The sequence below is a fragment of the Salvelinus fontinalis genome, chromosome 9 (assembly GCF_029448725.1).
Source record: "Salvelinus fontinalis isolate EN_2023a chromosome 9, ASM2944872v1, whole genome shotgun sequence".
Taxonomy (NCBI): Eukaryota; Metazoa; Chordata; class Actinopteri; order Salmoniformes; family Salmonidae; genus Salvelinus; species Salvelinus fontinalis.
The window spans coordinates 50,242,927-50,254,621 of NC_074673.1; the positions used below are offsets into that span (position 1 = coordinate 50,242,927).

Genomic DNA, 11,695 nt, shown 5'->3' on the forward strand with positions numbered 1-11,695 from the left:
GCTTTGGGTCGAACAGAAAGCTTGTACAGAACATATGGCTCAGTCGGTAGACCATGGTGCTTGAAATGTCAGGATTGTGGGTTTGATTCCAGGGGCCACCCACACACTTTGGATAAAGGTGTCTGCTATATTATTAACATCTAGCCTATAAAAAGAAACTGGCAAGACGTCATAGTGTCCATGCTTGACAGTAGAGCCCCAATAACCTAAACACAACTATGTCAACCTTTGTCCATGTAAATGCAATTTGAAGTAAAAATAGGAAACAAAGTGGCAATTGATGATAGGCTAACTCCCCATTACAAATGTCAGGTCATAACCTCAATACAATACCGGTAAATGCACTTCCATGCTCATGGTTAACAGTTGCAAAATCTCTCACAGACACAGATCCAGCCTTTCCCTCTGGGAGTGGGCAAATAGATATCGACCACTCAAAGGAGTCTTTCTGTAGTACACTACAAACTATACTGAAGTAAGTTTCCCCAAAAACAAAGATAATCTTTGGCACTAAAATAATTGATAGGCAATGGAGGAACGATGATCGTAATTCTAAAAAGTATCTTCGTGTTTTTGGGAAGCTCACCCCCTGATCAGCAGCAGCCATGATAACAACTAAGCAGGATGCAACAGGCAGTCGGCAATAGCAAAGAACAACACTACAGACTGTGAGAAGTTTAAGTTATATGTTCACTGGGGAATGTGCAAAATAACTTCAGCAACTTCTAATTTGATGTTGAAAGGGCTTTGGATTTGCGACTTGATTGAGACAAACATCGACACTTCATTCCGTTGGCACAAATTCATTCTCCGACAGTCTGGGCTACAGATCACATATTTATCTCAACTATCCACATAGGGGCCTACATTGGGGTAAGTGTATACCACCAGTGTTTAAAAAAATAAGGCACACCGGACTCGAGCTGAATTCACTTTGAAGCCTACTAGCTCTCAATTGAATTCCTCTACCACAAATAATTTCCCTGCTTTGACTTTGTTGTACACACATGTAAAATGAAGACTCGTCAGATAATTTTTGGGAAAGTTGAATAACTAACTTAGCTAGAACTGATTAGTGAATAAAAGTGTTGTCAACATAGTTCGGCTTCAGTGGATAAGTTCAAATATATCTATATATTTCAAAGTCGAATGAATGTGGACACGCGTGGCATAACTACGTGCCATTTGTATTGGAATAATGTGCTCGAGGCGTCAAATGTTTATGTTCGATGAACAGAACTTTGCGCATCACTGGTTCTATCATTTAAAGCACTCAGTGACCTGCCAACAAAGTGAAACACAAGAAGGAAGAAACGCAGGATTTTGAGTACGAGCAAGGCTCGAATACCTTACGGATATCTGCCAATAGCTCTCGGTATTTTAACTTTTAAATACATATATTTTCGGTAAATAAATATAATTTCTCACCTTTGAGCGGTACGATGTTTGTAATCATTTTCCTGCAGCTGCAATTGTTTTCCATCCATCCACCCGCTCGCGCAGATAAACGTCAGTTCCTGTTGAAGTAGTTCGATCACATTTCACCAAAATAATTTAAAATGATGAAACAGCGTCACCATGTGGCATAAAATACACTAAAATAATAATGCAGGAAAAATCTCTGGACAATGTAAATGAAGTTATCTACATCTCTGCATATATTTGTATTTATTGATGCATGATATTTGTGTCACTGTCGTCAGGTTCCCAAACAATATGAATAGCAATTTTATTTTGTATGATCCATTTTTAGTCTTTTTTTTTTATTGATAGCTTGAGAGCTATGAGAAAATAACAAACAGAATGCCATGTAGGTTATTCAAATAACATAACTAGGAATAGTTGTGTCACCTCAATAAAATATATCTCTCTATCTCTCACACACACAGGCTGTGCATTGCCATCTTGGCACACAGTTTCTAAACGGTTAGTGCTACCCGAGATCGTTGGGATCTCAAATACAGGCTACAGCTGAGACGAATGATACAGTTGGTTGGACCACTTCCCAATTCAGCATCTCTTTTGACGTGTTCGTGCGGATCACTTTTGTAAAGATGGTCATCGCTTTTAAAAGTTTGTTGCATTATGGGGATATTGTCTGTGATCAAAGATCATGAAGTTTTGACTGTAGTCGTCTGCAGGTTTCTGCAGTTGCTCTTAACAAACTGCATCCTGCAGCCATTTACCTACAGTGTGGGAGGATCTATTGTCAACCAATCATTATGGAGTTTTTGTTTGACCTACGCGAACGTGACCAAAAATGTGACTGAAACAGGAACCAACTTTGCCGCATGGCATGTATGCAGTGGATATGTACAAAATTGTATTTACATTTTTTTATTTCACCTTTATTTAACCAGGTAGGCCAGTTGAGAACAAGTTCTCATTTACAACTGCGACCTGGCCAAGATAAAGCAAAGCCGTGCGACACAAACAACACAGAGTTACACATGGGATAAACAAACGTACAGTCAATAACACAATAGAAAAATCTATCTACAGTGTGTACAAATGTAGTAAGATTAGGGAGGTAAGGCAATAAATAGGCCATAGTGGTGAAATAATTCCAATTTAGAAATTAAACACTGAAGTGATAGATGTGCAGAAGATGAATGTGGAAGTAGAGATACTGGGGTGCAAAGGAGAAAAAAACAATATGGGGATGGGTTGGGTGGGCTATTTACAGATGGGCTGTGTACATGTGGAATGATCGGTAAGCTGCTCTGACAGCTGATGCTTAAAGTTAGTGAGAAAGATATAAGACTCCAGCTTCAGTGATTTTTGCAATTTGTTCCAGTCATTGACAGCAGAGAACTGGAAGGAAAGGCGGCCAAAGGAAGAGTTGGCTTTGGGGATGACCAGTGAAATATACCTGCTGGAGCACATGGTATGAAGCGAGGGCCAGCCAACGGCAGTCATTGGCAACGAATATGAAGTGAGGGCCAGCCAACGAGAGCATACAGGTTGCAGTGGTGGGTAGTATATGGGGGTTTGGTGACAAAACGGATGGCACTGTGATAGACTACATTCAATTTGCTGAGTAGAGTGTTGGAGGCTATTTTGTAAATGACATCGCCGAAGTCAAGGATCGATAGGATAGTCAGCTTTACGAGGGTATGTTTGGCAGCATCAGTGAAGGAGGCTTTGTTGCGAAATAGAAAGCCGATTCTAGATTTAATTTTGGATTGGAGATGCTTAATGTGAGTCTGGAAGGAGAGTTTACAGTCTAACCAGACACCTAGGTATTTGTAGTTGTCCACATATTCTAAGTCAGAACCGTGCAGAGTAGTGATGCTAGATGGGCGGGCAGGTGCGAGCAGCGATCGGTTGAAGAGCATTTATTTAGTTTCACTTGCATTTAAGAGCAGTTTGAGGCCACGGAAGGAGTGTTGTATGGCATTGAAGCTTGTCTGGAGGTTTGTTAACAGTGTCCAAAGAAGGGCCAGAAGTATACAGAATGGTGTCGTCTGCGTAGAGGTGGATCAGAGAATCACCAGCAGCAAGAGCGACATCATTGATGTATACAGAGAAAACAGTTGGCCCAAGAATTGAACCCTGTGGCACCCCAATAGAGACTGCCAGAGGTCCGGACAACAGGCCTTCCGATTTTACACACTGAACTCTATCTGAGAAGTAGTTGGTGAACCAGGCGAGGCAGTCATTTGAGAAACCAAGGCTATTGATTCTGCTGATAAGAATGCGTTGATTGACAGAGTCGAAAGCCTTGGCCAGGTCGATGAAGACGGCTGCACAGTCTTGTCTTTTATCGATGGCGGTTATGATATCATTTAAGACCTTGAGCGTGGCTGAGGTGCACCCATGACCAGCTCGGAAACCAGATTGCATAGCAGAGAAGGTACGGTGGGATTCGAAATGGTCGGTGATCTGTTTGTTATTAACTTGGCTTTCGAAGATTTTAGAAAGGCAGGGTAGGATACATATAGGTCTGTAACAGTTTGGGTCTAGAGTGTCTCCCCCTTTGAAGAGGGGGATGACCGCGGCAGCTTTCCAATCTTTAGGGATCTCAGATCATTTTAGAAAGAGAGGGTCCAGATTGTCTAGCCCAGCTGATTTGTAAGGGTCCAGATTTTACAGGTCTTTCAGAACATCAGCTATCTAGATTTGGGTGAAGGAGAAATGGGGGAGGCTTTGGCAAGTTACTGTGGGGGGTGCAGAGCTGTTGACCGGGGTAGGGGTAGCCAGGTGAGAAAGCATGGCCAGCTGCTTATTGAAATTATCGATTTTCGTAGATTTATCGGTGGTGACAGTGTTTCCAAGCCTCAGTGCAGTGCGCAGCTGGGAGGAGGTGCTCTTATTCTCCATGGACTTTACAGTGTCCCAAAACTTTTTGTGCTACAGGTTGCACATTTCTGTTTGAAAAAGCTAGCCTTAGCTTTCCTAACTGACTGTGTATATTGGTTGCTAACTTCCCTGAAAAGTTGCATATCGCGGGAGCTATTCGATGCTAATGCAGTACCCCACAGGATGTTTTTGTGCTGGTCAAGGGCAGTCAAGTCTGAAGTGAACCAAAGGCTAAATCTGTTCTTAGTTCTACATTTTTTGAATGGGCATGCTTATTTAAGATGGTGAGGAAACACTTTTAAAGAATAACCAGGCATCCTCTACTGACGGAATGAGGTCAATATCCTTCCAGGATACCCGGGCCAGGTCGATTAGAAAGGCCTGCTCGCTGAAGTGTTTTAGGGAGCGTTTCACAGTAATGAGGGGTGGTCGTTTGACCGCAGACCCATTACGGACGCAGGCAATGAGGCAGTGATTGCTGAGATCCTGATTGAAGACAGCAGAGGTGTATTTAGAGGGCAGGTTGGTCAGGATGACATCTATGAGGGTGCCCGTGTTTACAGATTTAGGGTTGTACCTGATAGGTTCCTTGATCATTTGTGTGAGATTGAGGACATCTAGCTTAGATTGTAGGACGGCCGGGGTGTTAAGCATATCCCAGTTTAGGTCACCTAACTGTACAAACTCTGAAGATAAATGGGGGGAAATTAATTCACATATGGTGTCCAGGGCACAGCTGAGGGCTGAGGGGGTCTATAACAAGCGGCAACGGTGAGAGACTTGTTTCTGGAACGGTGGATTTTTAAAAGTAGAAGCTCGAACTGTTTGGGCACAGACCTGGATAGCATGACAGAACTCTGCAGGCTATCTCTGCAGTAGATTGCAACTCCGCCTCTTTTGGCAGTTCTATCTCGGCGGAAAATGTTGTAGTTGGGATGGAAATTTACACATTTTTGGTGGCAATCCTAAGACAGGATTCAGACACGGCTAGGACATCAGGGTTATCGGAGTGTGCTGAAGCAGTGAATAAAACAAACTTAGGGGGGAGGCTTGAAACAAAGGCTTTTACGGGTACAGAAGTCAACAAATGATTGCGCCTGGGGAATAGGAGTGGAACTGGGAGCTACAGGGCCTGGGTTAACCTCTACATCACCAGAGGAACAGAGGAGGAGTAGGATAAGGGTACGGCTAAAGGCTAAAATAACTGGTCGTCTAGTGCGTTGAGGACAGAGAATAAAAGGAGCAGATTTCTGGGCATGGTAGAAAAGATTCAGTGCATAATGTACAGACAATGGTATGGTAAGATGTGAGGACAGTGGAGGTAAACCTAGGCGTTGAGTGATGATGAGAGAGGTTTTGTCTCTGGAGGCACCAATTAAGCCAGGTGAGGTCTCCGCATGTGTGTGGGGTGGGATAAAAGAGCTATCTAAGGCATTTTGAGCAGGACTGAGGGCTCTACAGTGAAATAAAACAATATGAACTAGCCAAGACAGCAGTAGACAAGGCATATTGACATTAGAGAGAAGCATAAAGCAATTACAGGTGTTGATCAGGAGAGCCAAGACAACAACTGGTAAATGGCGATGAATGGGCAGAGCGGGTCAGTTAGGTACATACAGGACCTGAGTTCGAGGCTGGGGCCGACAGGTAACAAAATGAGGTACTGTATTATTGAAACAGTCCAGGGGCATCAGCTGTGTAACCGAGTGATCATAGGCTCAAAAGAGCAGCAAAAGAGCAGACTGGCAGGTTTTGTCCGAGCTAAGGCTGGCTGGTGACCGAGAAAAAGGTGAAGACCGCTAGCTGTGGCTAACAAAGACTAGTAGCTAGTTAGCTGGCTAGCTTCTGGTGGAAGTTCCGGTTATAAGGAATAAAAATAGCAGATCCGTACCACATTGGGTGAGGCGGGTTGCAGGAAAGTATATTTAGTTCGTAGATAGAAAGTGAGATTAAGATATATACAAAAAAGACTGGCTATTTACACGGGATAAGACAAAGACAAACACACACGTCCTGCTGCTACGCTATCTTGGATCCAAATGATTATGATATGAGTCTCTCTTTCACCAATTGACTGTACAATGTACACACATATATTTTAAGTTTGTGAGGGAGTGTATGACATGCGGGTTGAAGATATGGTTATTTCAACATGATAAAGAACAACTTTTATAAACAATGGCAACACTGCAGTTTGCACTGAGCCTTGCTGTTGGAAAACCTGATCAGTGTCCGACTTTCGGGCTATCGCAGATCCACCTCCCACACTCATCGAATTGCGTCTACGGTCGGTTGCTTTCGCCTTACCAATCAAACAAGCCTTTTGGCTCTGCTGTAACTCCACCATCTTGGCAAAGAGTTTTTAAACGGTTAGTGGTATCCGAGATCCTTGGAACGTCCAAACGGTGTTCCATACTTAACCCTAACCGTTTAAATGCCAACTTCAGTGGGAGTGACATCAAAGTTCGGACTTCCAAAGGATTCCGTTTAGACTTTCGGTTCTAAACCGAGGCCCAACATCACTAGACTTCCGGTAACGCTTGTGAAGCAGACTGTAGACCAGATCAAGGTTTGAGAAGTATATGGGCACGTTTGAGTGGTAAGGCTAACATGCTGACCACACCGCTCGCGTCGCAAAATAAATGTACACATACGTTATTCAATCATTGCACCCACACTGCTCACGCGCGTCAACGAGCGTCTGCGTTGCCAGGCGCTAACATAGAACTTGGTTCTATTTGTGACGAGCTGCAAGTCCCGCCTCACCCATCTCCTCATTGGTTTTAAGGAGCATATACCCACGTGGGTGATTGAAAGATGAACTGAGGTCCACACTCCAGTCCAGTTGGTTGTGGTAATGAACCTTCAAGTTGGTTGCCAACTGCCATATAAAGTCCAAAGAAGAAGAAGAAGCCTGAATGAGGAGAGATTACTATAAACAAACTCAGTTTACCCTTTTATCTGTCGATTAATTGTCAGAGTAGAGGAATTTGTGCATTTCAAGGAAAAATGAGAGACAGAGCCTCAAATGTCACATTAATTTGTATATATATTCACTATATACATGAATCGCAACAAATTTGGTTCCTGTTTCAGTCATATACACTGCTCAAAAAAATAAAGGGAACACTTAAACAACACAATGTAACTCCAAGTCAATCACACTTCTGTGAAATCAAACTGTCCACTTAGGAAGCAACACTGATTGACAATAAATTTCACATGCTGTTGTGCAAATGGAATAGACAAAAGGTGGAAATTATAGGCAATTAGCAAGACACCCCCCAAAACAGGAGTGATTCTGCAGGTGGTGACCACAGACCACTTCTCAGTTCCTATGCTTCCTGGCTGATGTTTTGGTCACGTTTGAATGCTGGCGGTGCTCTCACTCTAGTGGTAGCATGAGACGGAGTCTACAACCCACACAAGTGGCGCAGGTAGTGCAGTTCATCCAGGATGGCACATCAATGCGAACTGTGGCAAAAAGGTTTGCTGTGTCTGTCAGCGTAGTGTCCAGAGCATGCAGGCGCTACCAGGAGACAGGCCAGTACATCAGGAGACGTGGAGGAGGCCGTAGGAGGGCAACAACCCAGCAGCAGGACCGCTACCGCCGCCTTTGTGCAAGGAGGTGCACTGCCAGCGCCCTGCAAAATGACCTCCAGCAGGCCACTAAAGGCACAACCTAGATTCGAGCCAATGTCTTAAGTAGCTGAACATGTTATTACTCACACCTCGTGAAAGTGACAAACTGATACGTTTTCATTTTAGTCAAAAACTGTCACGCCCTGACCATAGAGAGCTTTTTATTCTCTATGTTGGTTGGGTCGGGGTGTGACTAGAGTGGGTCATCTAGATGTTTGTGTGTCTATGTTGGCCTGTTATGGTTCCCAATCAGAGGCAGCTGTTTATCGTTGTCTCTGATTGGGGATCATATTTAGGCAGCCATTTCCCCTTTGTGCTTTGTGGGATCTTGTCTATGGATAGTTGCATGTCAGCACTATTATTAGCTTCACGTTTCGTTTGGTAGTTTGTTGTTTTTGTTCGGTGTTCATTTATTAAAGGAATATGTACGCCTACCACGCTGCACCTTGGTCCATTCATAATGACGATCGTGACAGAAGATCCCACCACAAATGGACCAAGCAGCGTGGCCAGGAGGAGCAGACATCCTGGACATGGGAGGAGATCCTGGCTGGAAAGGATCGCCTTCCATGGGAGCAGATGGAGGCAGCAAGGGAGGAACAACGACGACACCGGGGTTCGCAACTAAGACGCAAGCACGAGAGGCAGCCCCAAAATACTTTTGGGGGGAGGCACACGGGGTGGTTGGCAGAGCCAGGTTTCAGACCAGAGCCAACTCCCCACACTCGCTTTAAGGAGCGTGTGACCGTTCAGGCACCATGTTATGCAGTGATACGCACTGTGTCTCCAGTGCGCATTCACAGCCCTGTGCGCTCGGTGTCAGCTCTCCGCACTTGCCGTGCAAAAATGAGCATCCAGCCAGGACGGATTGTGCCGGCTCAGCGCTCCTGGTCTCCAGTACGCCTCCTCGGACCAGGATATCCTGCGCCGGCTCTACGCGTTGTATCCCCAGTGGGCCTCCACAGTCCAGTACGTCCTGTGCCTCCTCCCCGCACTCGCCCTGAGGTGTGTGTCATCAGCCCGGTGCCACCTGTACCAGTCCCACGCATCAGGCCTCCAGTGCGCCTCCACAGTCCAGTATGTCCTGTGCCTCCTCCCCGCACTAGCCCTGAGGTGCGTGTCATCAGCCCGGTGCCACCAGTACCGGTCCCACGCATCAGGCCTCCAGTGCGCCTCCACAGTCCAGTACGTCCTGTGCCTCCATCCCGTACTCGCCCTGAGGTGCGTGTCATCAGCCCGGTGCCACCTGTACCGGTCCCACGCATCAGGCCTCCAGTGCGCCTCCACAGTCCAGAGATTCCGGCGACAGTTCCCAGTCCAGAGCTTCCGGCGACAGTTCCCAGTTCAGAGCTTACGGTGACAGTTCCCAGTTCAGAGCTTACGGCGACAGTTCCCAGTCCAGAGCTTCTGGCGACAGGTCCCAGTCCAGAGCTTCCGGCGACAGGTCCCAGTCCAAAGCTTCCGGCGACAGTTCCCAGTCCGGAACCTCCTGCGACGGGAGGCTCCGGACCGTGGCCCGGAGTCCCCAGCGACGATCCGCGGCCCGGAGTCCCCGGCGACGATCCACGGTCCAGTTCTTACGGTGACGACCCACGGTCCGGTTCCTCTGGCGACGACCCACGGTCCGGTTCCTCCGGCGACGACCCATGGTCCGGAGCTTCCGGCGACGATCCCCGCACCAGAGCCGCCATGGAGGAAGACGTATCTGCGAGCGGAGTGGGTACTTCGCCTCGCACCGGAGCCGCCCCCGATGGTAGATGCCCACCCGGACCCTCCCCTATTGAGTCGGTTTTGCGGTCGGAGTCCGCACCTTTGGGGGGGGGGGTACTGTCACGCCCTGACCATAGAGAGCTTTTTATTCTCTATGTTGGTTGGGTCGGGGTGTGACTAGGGTGGGTCATCTAGGTGTTTGTGTGTCTATGTTGGCCTGTTTTGGTTCCCAATCAGAGGAAGCTGTTTATCGTTGTCTCTGATTGGGGATCATATTTAGGCAACCATTTCCCCTTTGTGCTTTGTGGGATCTTGTCTATGGATAGTTGCATGTCAGCACTATTATTAGCTTCACGTTTCGTTTGGTAGTTTGTTGTTTTTGTTCGGTGTTCATTTATTAAAAGAATATGTACGCCTACCACGCTGCACCTTGGTCCATTCATAATGACAATCGTGACAAAAACAACTTTATATGGAAGGAGTGCCTGTTCCTCTGCCCAGGCCTTCGGGCGGGTTCCTCTGCCCAGGCCTTACAACACCTGGATACAGTGGCGTCATGCCAATAGAGGGCACAAGGGCATGTACCTTGTCAGATTTGTCCTGTTAAATTTAAAAAAAAACTTTTGTTGTTGTTTCTCTGTAATAAATACTACTAGTAGCCACCTAGCAATTTTATTAAGTAGGCTCTAGCTAGCCCAGATAGTTATGAGGTTAAGAGATTGGGAACCTATCTACCAAGAAGCCATTTCAGGCTAACAATCAAGTTAGAGTAGCTAGCTTGTATAACTATTTTAGCTGTCATGCCTGCTGGCAAGGTTGGTAGACTTTAGAAAAGCAAGCAATTACTAAAATGTACTAAATAAGACTCACATTCCTTTCAATCTTTTACCTAGATTTTAGCAGAGATGCACAGAAGCATATTTCCAATCAGTGTTGCTCCAGTAAGCTTTCTCTATTAATTTGAATGTGTTGCCAGTTGGAGAAATTGCTTGAGCTGCACTGAGAATGAGAAAAGTATGAAAGCCAACAGTCCAATATTTTAGAACACTACTGTGCATACGCATACATGTTTTGGACTATGATAAACCCTTCTACAGATTCACCATCAAGAGTATTCTGTCGGGCTGTATCACCGCCTGGTACGGGAACTGCACCGCCCGCCCTTAACCTACCTGCTCTTCAGGACATCTACAGCACCGGTGTTACAGGAAGGCTAAGAAGATCATCAAGGACCTTTAGCCACCCGAGCCACGGCCTGTTCACCCCGCTACCATCTAGAAGGCGGAGACAGGGTGCATCAAAGCTGGGACCGAGAGACAGCTTCTATCTCTAGGCCATCAGACTGTTAAACAGTCATCACTAGACGGCTACCACCCAGTAATCTACCCTGCACCTCAGAGACTGCTGCCCTATGTACTGTACATAGAGTCATCGGCGGTAAAATGCATCCAATTATAATTCAGTATGTTTACACATATGAATATTACATCCCCCTTCTTTTAAAACAAAAGAAAAATGTTTACATATTCTAAGCGTTTCTTTTGAAAATATGCTCTGCAGTTTGAACTCAAGGTAAGTAACCATTTATATTGCATACTACACCAACTGAATCAACATAGACTCTGAAACAATGATCCAACATACTGTTACTTTTCGAACAAGGGATTCTCAGCAACTCAGCTTTCACAGTAGAAATACATCTTAACATTTCAAACAAATACAATACCAAAGCATTTCAAGTGAACTTTCAATAACAAGTTTACAGTCTGGAACTCTTTTAGGGCAGCGATCCGCCTACACCCTTTGACATTTCACAGGTCTAGGACAGCTCTGGGCTTGACCTCTCTTCCTGACCTTGTGCGATATGATGCTGAGCATGCTTCTGTGTCAGTCAACATCTCTTGTGGTGTTGCAGGTAAGTATGATGTATGTTGTGCTGTGTGTGTGTTTAGTCCATCACGTTCTCTTTCAGGGGAACAGTTCATCTCATCAGTGTGTTGTTCTTTTGTGTTCAGTAGGTGACGATGATTGCGGCGGTACA

General features: G+C 45.7%; 1 protein-coding gene across 1 annotated transcript in view; it reads right to left on the reverse strand.

Annotated features, from left to right (window-relative positions):
* pik3c2a (phosphatidylinositol-4-phosphate 3-kinase, catalytic subunit type 2 alpha) overlaps positions 1–10,903 on the reverse strand; it is a 62,800-nt gene extending 51,897 nt beyond the window's left edge. Inside the window, exons 1-2 of the mRNA XM_055934743.1 lie at positions 10,827–10,903; positions 1,429–1,517 (exon numbers count right to left, since the gene is read on the reverse strand). The gene's annotated coding sequence lies outside the window, so the exon portion shown is untranslated. The remainder of the gene's footprint in view (positions 1–1,428; positions 1,518–10,826) is intronic.
* Between the last annotated feature and the right edge of the window lie 792 nt (positions 10,904–11,695).